Source organism: Dasypus novemcinctus, chromosome 7 (genome assembly GCF_030445035.2).
Source record: "Dasypus novemcinctus isolate mDasNov1 chromosome 7, mDasNov1.1.hap2, whole genome shotgun sequence".
Classification (NCBI taxonomy): Eukaryota; Metazoa; Chordata; class Mammalia; order Cingulata; family Dasypodidae; genus Dasypus; species Dasypus novemcinctus.
This window is the reverse complement of record NC_080679.1, coordinates 27,512,268-27,521,090: the sequence shown is the minus strand read 5'-3', so window position 1 is coordinate 27,521,090 and position 8,823 is coordinate 27,512,268. Positions and strand designations below refer to the sequence as shown.

General features: G+C 45.6%; 1 long non-coding RNA gene across 1 annotated transcript in view; it reads left to right on the top strand.

The window, feature by feature from the left end:
* Positions 1–8,823, top strand: part of LOC105747207 (uncharacterized) — a 56,301-nt gene that overhangs the window by 4,242 nt on the left and 43,236 nt on the right. The gene's annotated exons all lie outside the window — the stretch shown is intronic.

Sequence of the window (8,823 nt, the reverse complement as noted above, 5' to 3'; positions counted from 1 at the left end):
GCGGGAGTTCCAGGGTCTGTCACTTTGGCGGAAAAGCTAAGTCTGACAACCTAGCCTGGTTGTCCTAAAGTGTCCTGCTGTGGGGTCTTTAGATGGAGGGAAGGCAGATTGGAGTGATGATTTCCCTCCGTGTTATTTCAAAGGGATATTTCTCTAGGGCAGGGCCACATCTCTGGGTGATAGAGCTGAGGGACACCTTGTTATAAGCTAATTGAGGCCTTGCAGGAATAGCCCAGGAAAATGAGGTGAATAGCCCACAGGACGTGCTCCAGAGGTCTCTTGACCAGGGACATTGCCACTTCCCTTGAAACCTCAGATCATCTAGCCAGAAACTGTGTGTCCCCTTTTGTCTTTTGTGAAATGAAAGAAATGAAGTCTTAGAAGAAAGGCCATGATGTTAGCTTTTTCTGAAATTGACAAGCTGTGGATTTCACAGCCAGGTCGGAGAGAAACCGCACCCTAGTTGCAGTCCCTTTTGAGGGTACTTACCTCCTTTCCTGCCCCTTCTTTTTAGAAGTACTCTTTTCTTGGGAGAATGGGCTGCATTTCATGAAGTTTGCCACTAGACAGCACCCTTATCTATGATAAGAATTCTTTCTGCAGGACTGTGTTTAAGAAAATATTTCACTTGCTGGTTGGGTTCAGAAGCAAATTGCTTCCTGCTGTTAGCACCCCCAGATCCTGATCGCTCTTCTCACTTATCTACCTGCCGAAAGACACACTTATTTAAAACAAGGCTAAAGCTTAAAGGTCTGCTTTGGCTTGTATTGCCAAAGGGATTTTAGGTGTTGGCTGGGAGAGGGGGAGGAGGAACTGTGTGTAAAGATTTTTAAAAAGTAGCAGCAAGGCTCATTCTCTTTGTTTCTCTTTTCTGTCTGGGGGCATTCAAAAGCTGGGTTGAAATATTTTGGGAACCAGAGAGAGAGATTATGTACTGTTTTCTCAGTTGCGTCAAGGGCGAACTGGAAGAGCGGCAGGCCAGTGTGTTTGGTGTGTGTTCTGGTCTCGGCCCCTATTTGAGCACCACCACACCGGACTCCAGGCATGTTGGAGGCATTTAAGATGAATGGGGAACTTGTGGCGCTCTTTCCAAAGAAATAGGAGTTGCCTCATCCCAGCCACCCCGTACTCTGAGGGACAGCCACCAGTGACATGTCTTTTTGTCTAGCCGGCTTCCAGTGGCTGGAAAAGAAAATGTCTGCGGACAGGTGAAGAGGGGATGATTCACAGAGAAGAGGAGAAGGAGAGAAGGAAAGCGGAGACTGTGGTGGGAGCTGGTCCTTGGGTTAGGGCAGTAGAGGGGGGTGAGGAGGGAGCAGGCTCCGCAAGTCTGTAAATGTTAAACAACCTTCTTTCTCTCCACTTCGAAATGGGCTGGTGTCTTGAGGGATTTAAGGTTGATGATGGGAGGACTGGAACTGCTTGGCTTCCCGAGAGGGCATAAAAGAAGAACTCTCAGTGGTCTGGGATTGCCTGAAATGCTTTTGTGCAAAGATGGGAGACTGGCCAGATGGGTTTTGCTTCTGAGCCCATAATTAACGTGACAGTGGAGAGGGAAGGTGTTGATTCTCTTTCTACAGGTTGTTGGATGGAGGGAGATGCTTCTGAGGCTCTCTTGAGTCCATTTCCCTCTCTCTCCATTCTGAAGGCCTAGATCTGCTCACAGTCACCTTTAGTGGATTGTTTCTGCAAAGAAATAGCTTGCATCAATGAGTTTAGTTGGGAGTGGCTCTTTTTTTCCTGCCAAATGCTAGTATCAGAGGCCAGATTCCCTTCCCAGGGACCTCCTTTTCTGCCAACTTGGTTTCCCTGCCCCGAGCTTGTAACTACAGCACATCTGAGTTCTGATACCTTTTAACCCCATCTTTCTTGGCAAAGGAGGAAATTAAAATAGCATCCACTTGTGTCACGTTTCCCCAGAGACCACCCCTCCCCATTCCTTTCAAAGATTAACTGCCTATTGAAACCAAATTTCAAGAAATGCAATGGAGTCAAAGCTGTGCTCTTATCCGGACAAGTTTTCAAAGTGTGGGTAGCATTTCTGCCTTGTAAATCGTCAGTGAATTTCTATGTGAAAGTTTCCAGGAAAGAATGATACCTGATAAAATGGCTTGAGAATGCCAGCCTCTGAAGAAGACATAAAGGATGGTGGGTTCTGGATGGGAAGGAAAAACAAAGACAGCTCGAGGTCTTCTCTTTACTCCCTTCTGTGCATTGTTCTAGCTTCTCTCTTGGACGGGCTTGCCTAACCCATTCCCCACAGTGAGTATTCGTTCTACTTTAATGACCTCATGAGCTGACACCAGTTCCTTTCCCAGGTGCCAGTGCATTTCGGGCATACTAATGCCCCCTCCTCGTCCTGTACCAAAACCGAGGTACTTGACTTGAAGAACTAAAGTACGCAATTGTTCTGGTCCCTTCCTGGCTGAGGGAATCTCAGCAAGACAGAGGTCTGGGCAGAAGAGCATCTTAAGGCAGCTTTATTGTAGTGACGCCGCGGAAGGCTAGGTGGCAGACTAGATACACCATTCAAAATGCTACTGCCTCAGAAGAACCAGACAGAAGTAGAAATCTCTAACAATGGGGATGGGTGGAGGGCGGAGGAAGCAGAAGTACGTGTGGGGAGACACGCACAAACACTCCGTGGGTCCACTTGTCATGTCCCCCTGGCCTCAGCCTGACTGCGTTTTGCCAAAACAGCTCCCGTCCAGTTTTGGGTGCACAGTCCTCCAGGTCCCACCGGCAGCCACGCTCCTGATTAGTTAATCTCAGAGACAACGTAGGGCCAGATCAGAACCTGAGTACTTTGGGCTCATCAGAGAATGCCTTCAAGCTTCTCTGATAAATAATTCGAGTGTGAGCTTCAGCTAAAGTGTATATAAAAATTCCTTTTTAAATTTAAACCTGCTAATTACGGTATCTACAGCAGAAAATTATCTGACTGATACCCTATAGGTCCTAAACACATTTAACACATGGTAGACTCTGTCCCTTTCCTGTCTTACCTCCCAGAGGTAGCACTATCCTGAAGTTGTACTGGATCTTCTGTTTCTCTAGGTTTAGATGAAATTTCTTATGGAACAGAGCTTAGAATGATTTTGAGGATGAAACCATGTGCTGCGTTAGAGTTAATTTCATAATGGTGGCAATTTAACTAGAGTAAAATTGACCCTAGGGCTGACTTTTGAAGGGGCAGGAGCCAGCTGTGACTCAGGGTGATTTATATTTCTCTGTGAGCAGCATATAAGTTAATAGTTTTAAAAATTGACTCTTCGGAGGCTTCTGGAGCAGTTCCAGGCAGATGGGGCAGAGCAGGGAGGGCTCCATCAAGGCAGAGCCTTGGGGTTGGAGGCTCCGATCTTTCTGGATCGTGGTCTGGGGCATGTTCCTACTACACACAGCCCTGAGGCTGTGTTTGAATCTTGGACAAATGAGCTCACCCTAGAAAAATGACCTATTACGATTTAGCAGACAATTGTTGGTAGACCCAGAAGGAGAAGGGAGAGAGATGGGCTAGGTGGGAAAGATGGAGTCCCATGGAATAGGGGTTGAGGAGTGTTAACTGCTTGAAGCAGGTTTCATATGATACATTTGAGCCATGGAAAGGTCAAATAAATTCACAGTGCACGGTTGAAACCTGGATTTCATCACGGTTCAAGAGGGAGAAGTGGTGAGAACTAGCTTATAGGTCTAGCCCATTGGTCACATCTCTGTGAATTAAAACACACCCTTCCTTAAGACACTGTATTTCCATTTGTTGAAAACATCTTGTAAAGTACAGATTTGTTAGAACAAGGAACTTCTCTGCCCTTGCCAGGAAATTGTCATAATGCATGTATATATCTATGATGTCTGCTGTGTGAATAATATCCCTTGATTGGGGCTCCACTGTGCAGTGCACGACCTGTACAGCTGTATGCAGTGCCCCTGGGTAGAAGAGGTAAGTCTGGTTTCAACACCATCAGGAAACATTGCTTTTCTACTAGTGTGGAAAATATTGGTGCAGTGGCTTGGTTTGATCTGTTACCTGGGCTCAGGGATTAGCAGGGAGCCCTTCAAAGCTGCCTCTGGCTAAGTTCGCAACAGGGTCCACGATGCTCTTGTGACATTCCTTAGCTAAACCGTGCTCTTCCATGTTGCCACGACATCGCATAAACTGTTCAGACTGCCAGGAGTGCCTTTCTCCCTCCCTGCTGACCAGTGAATTCATAGTCATCGTTAAAGACCAGATCCAATTGCACCTACCTTGGAAGGTTTCTCTGACTCACAGGCAGGCAGTGGCTCCCACGTGTGATTTCATAGGGGCCCCTAGCTGGGGAGCAGGCTTCATCCCACGGTCCTGTCAGTTCTGTGTCCTCATCAGTTAAACGAGGTCATAGTGTTGCCTCCCACACAGGGTTGTAGTGAGGGTTGAATGGGGTAGTCCATGTGAGTACTTAGTACTGCCTGCTCTAGCCCTGTCTTGTCATTAGGCTGAATATGGTAGAAGGTCAAGGTCTCATTGTCTTGGGATCTCATTTCCCCCTTGTTCTTCCTTCTATACTTCTTGGCCATGGGTCCCTAGTATAGTTCCTAGCACGGAAGACACTTCATAAATTATTTTTAAATGCAAAACATATACCACCTCCTAATTATTCCACCATCCCCTTACATTTAGGTTTATCTGTACATTATTTTGACTAAGTGTTGGTCCTTCCATGATCACATGTTTCTATTTTGTTTCTTTGTGCCCTAGTCTGACTTAACTCTGTGTCCCTCAAATGTGAATAATTTATAGACTTTTAAAAAATAAAGCAAAGTCCAATAGACCACTATTTCTGGACTTAAATTTTGTTAATTTTGGACTTAAATTTTGTTAAAGTGGTTGAGCTCCTGCTTCCCATGTACAAGGTCCTGGGTTCAATCCCCAGTACCCCCTAAAAAAATTTTTTTTTGTTGATTTTAACATAACTTAAATGGGTACCAACATATTAAGGTTTAAACTCCATATGGTTATATCGCTGTAAAATCCATCAAATATGTAAATATACTCAAAGCTACAAATCCAACAAAAATGTTACATGACAACATTAATTTAGTGTTTTGGTTGATGTTTGGTTGATGTTCTACTGAAAATAAATCACTATTCATCTTGTGATTATGGCTTGACTCTTATGGTGCAAGTTTGTTTGAGCTTGGCAGGCACACAGTACTGAGGCCTGTTTGATAATTTAATTCTTCCACTCTTTTTTTTTTTTAAACTACAGTGGACTCATGTCTTACATAGTGGTTAATTTTAAAGTAAAAAATTGAGTATAATCAAAACTACCCATGAAAATCCCTTCAATCCCTTGCAAAATAAAGCAGCATTGCAAAAACTTCACATTTATAATGTGGCATCACCTCGCCCAGACTTTGCTCAGCTCCCACACATTATTTCAGAACTGAGCCCATTTCTGTTTTTTTGTCCATTAGCCAGGGAAAATGAGAGTGGTGCTGCTTGGCTCCCATGCCTTTGAAAATAGACAATGTCTCCTAGAGCTGGGATTACAAGATGGTCACCCAGATGACCTAGAATACATTTAAGTTTTTAAGATTACTAGCAAAACGAAACACACTTCCCACTGCCACCCTTACCCCTGACTTCTATGCAACTTGCATCCTCCTGGGAATATACCCATAGACCATTCCAGTTTGAGAAACACAGGTGAAGGACTCTTCACTGTTCTCTGTCTTATCCAAGATGTCTCTGTACTCAAGGAGAACAGGAATGATGTTCAGTGTCTGATTCCACTTTCCAGAGCTACTGATGTTCCCTCCTTAACAGTGCTGGAACACACATACTACACCACGAACCCTAAGTTGGGTTCACAGTTTCACAGACTCTTGAGTTGACCAGAACTTCAGGATGTTTTCCTGCGGAGATTCTGTTCAAACTCCTGGCTTGTTGGGAGGACTGTGAGCTCATTCAATTTCACTAGGCAATGAATGGCTTTTAAAAAGACTCAAGATCTGTCTTCTGAGAGCTTCACTCTAGGCTGGATATACCCGACAGGCTGAGAAAAAGAATCTGTACACAACTGTGTGACGAGCCTTGGACAAAAACATGAATTAACACACGTCAGTAGTCTGTTCTATTCTGGCTGTTGGGTGTTGGTGGGGTGTTCACGGAGGATGAAGGAAGTGGGATGACTTGGTGCCAGGAGGGTTGGCCCCCAATTAGTAGTGAAGTGAGGAGGGAGGAGTTGAGGTATGATGTCTCACATTGACAGCCTACACATTAGTCCATTCCACCAATTCGAAGGCCAAGCAGAGAAAGGAAGCCCCAGCATAAGCCAACCAGTGTATCTGTTCTGAGCAAAGCTGAAAGGCTTAACCTGCCAGACAGGTGGGATTTTTCTAACAGGATTGGGGTGGAAGGTGGGTTTCCCTGAGCCCCAAGCTTTGAATACCACTGTCCCTTTTTTTCCTTCAAGGTTTATTTTATTTATTTATTTCTCCTCACCTCTTCATGATTTATAGTTGCTGTGTCTGTTCATCTCCTTTATTTCTTTAGGAGGCATGGGGAACTCAACCCTAGACCTCCGATGGGAGAGGGAGGCGCCTAATCGCTTAAGCCTCCTCCATTCCCTGCTTTTGTTGTGTCTCTCATTATGTTTTTCCTCGTGTGTCTCTTGTTGCATCATCTTGTTGTGCCAGCTTGCCGTCCTCTTTAGGAGGTAGTGGGGACCGAACCACAGACTTCCCGTGTGGTAGGTGGGAGCTCAATTGCTTGAGCCATATCTGCTTCCTCCTCTGTCCTTTTTTTTTTTAAAGATTTATTTGTTTATTTAATCCCTCCCCCTCCCCCGGTTGTCTGTTCTCTGTGTCTGTTTGCTGCGTCTTGTTTCTTTGTCCGCTTCTGTTGTCGTCAGCGGCACGGTAAGTGTGGGCAGCGCCATTCCTGGGCAGGCTGCACTTTCTTTCGCCCTGGGTGGCTCTCCCTATGGGGCGCACTCCTTGCGCGTGGGGCTCCCCTACGCGGGGGCACCCCTGCGTGGCAGGGCACTCCTTGCGCACATCACCACTGATCATGGGCTAGCTCCACACAGGTCAAGGAGGCCCGGGGTTTGAACCGCGGACCTCCCATGTGGTAGACGGACTCCCTAACCACTGGGCCAAGTCCGTTTCCCTCCTCTGTCCTTTTTCGATGAAAGCAGCTCTGTCTCAATTTACTGTTCTGAAAAATGGGATAGGGTACCTAACCATGGCTTATTGGGAAGATAAAAAGAGATAATCTATGTAAATCACTTAGCGCAGCACCCAGTAGACAGCAAACACTCAAATAGTATCTATTATTATTATTTTTCATAATATCCTCTTTTTTTAAAAGATTTATTTATTTATTTCCCCCCCTCCCTCCATTGTCTGCTCTCTGTATCTCTTCGCTGTGTGTTCTTCTTTGTCTGCTTGTATTCTCATTAGGTGGCTCCAGGAACCATTCCTGGTACCTTTCAGAGTGGGAGAGAGGCAATCATTCTCTTGCGCCGCCTCAGCTCCCTGGTCTGCTGTGTCTCTTATTGTCTTTCCTCTGTGTTTCTTTTTGTTGCATCATCTTACTGCGTCAGCTCTCAGGCTTGGCTGGCACTCCTGCATGGGGCGGCACTCCTGCATGGGCTGGCACTCCATGTGGGCCAGCTTGCCGTGCAGGCCAGCTTGCCTTCACCAGGAGGCCCTGGGGATAGAATCTTGGACCTCCTAGATGGTAGATGGGAGACCAGTTACTTGAGCCACATCCATTTCCCATAATGTCCTCTTTAATCACCTTCACACCGGGTATTTTTATATCCAAAATTCTTGAATCCACATCTCTATTTTCATAATCTTTCCAGCTTTGATTATGCCTAGAAAGAAAGCAATGTGAGAGCAGGCAGCTTGACTGTCCAGTACCTGGAACATAGTAAACACTCAGTAATGTTTGTGGATAAATGGATGAAGTTTCTTTCTTCCTTCCTCCTTTCCTTTTTTTCCTCCAATTTCTTAGGGGCCAACCATTCTCCCTGGTTGCCTTTTCTAAATTGCCAATGTCTCTAAGGCAAAAGAAATGAATCCAACAAGGTCTAATTCTTTTGGTTGATGATGATTAAATCCTCCCATCTCAACCAGGTGGGAAAGGGCCTTGCAGTGGGGTGGGTTGTATATGTCAGAACTGGAGCCCCTCTGGGCATTTCCTAGGACGTGATATTGGCCAGGTCTGGGAGTTTGGAATGAATGAGACCTAAAATTACTCCAAGAGTCTGGGAAGAAACCACTGAGATCCTTGCTGGCTCTCAAAGTTTAAAGTCAGAGTCTAAATGAGGAGCCAGGGTCCTGGACAGACAGGTGAGATTCCTCTCCCTTTCATCTGATGCAATGACTCCCTGGGTTTGACCACAGGGCAGGCCCAAGAGATTGAGCCATCTGGGTCAGACGACTCCTGGTCTGAAAATGTGTCAGGACTTGTGTAAATCTTGGAGGCCTGTGGGAATTGGAATGTGAAATGTAGGGAGGCAATGTTCTTTGCTCTAGAGACCCAGAGATGGACACTGCCACTGGCTAGGTAGCTCTTTGGTGGTCTCTGGACCTATCTCCTCAATGTCCCAAAAAAGAAATGACTGAAAACTGAAAATGCATTAATAATTACTGAAGGATGAGCATCATCCACATACATATGTATTTATCTATCTACCCATCTGTTTTGTCACAGCTCTACGACATAGGTCACAAATGGACACAGCAGGTATAAGGGAAGGAAGTGACACAGACTGGGTGAAGACTGTGGATAATCAAGCCATGTTCATGGGGGTCAGTTGTAATTCAGTCTCA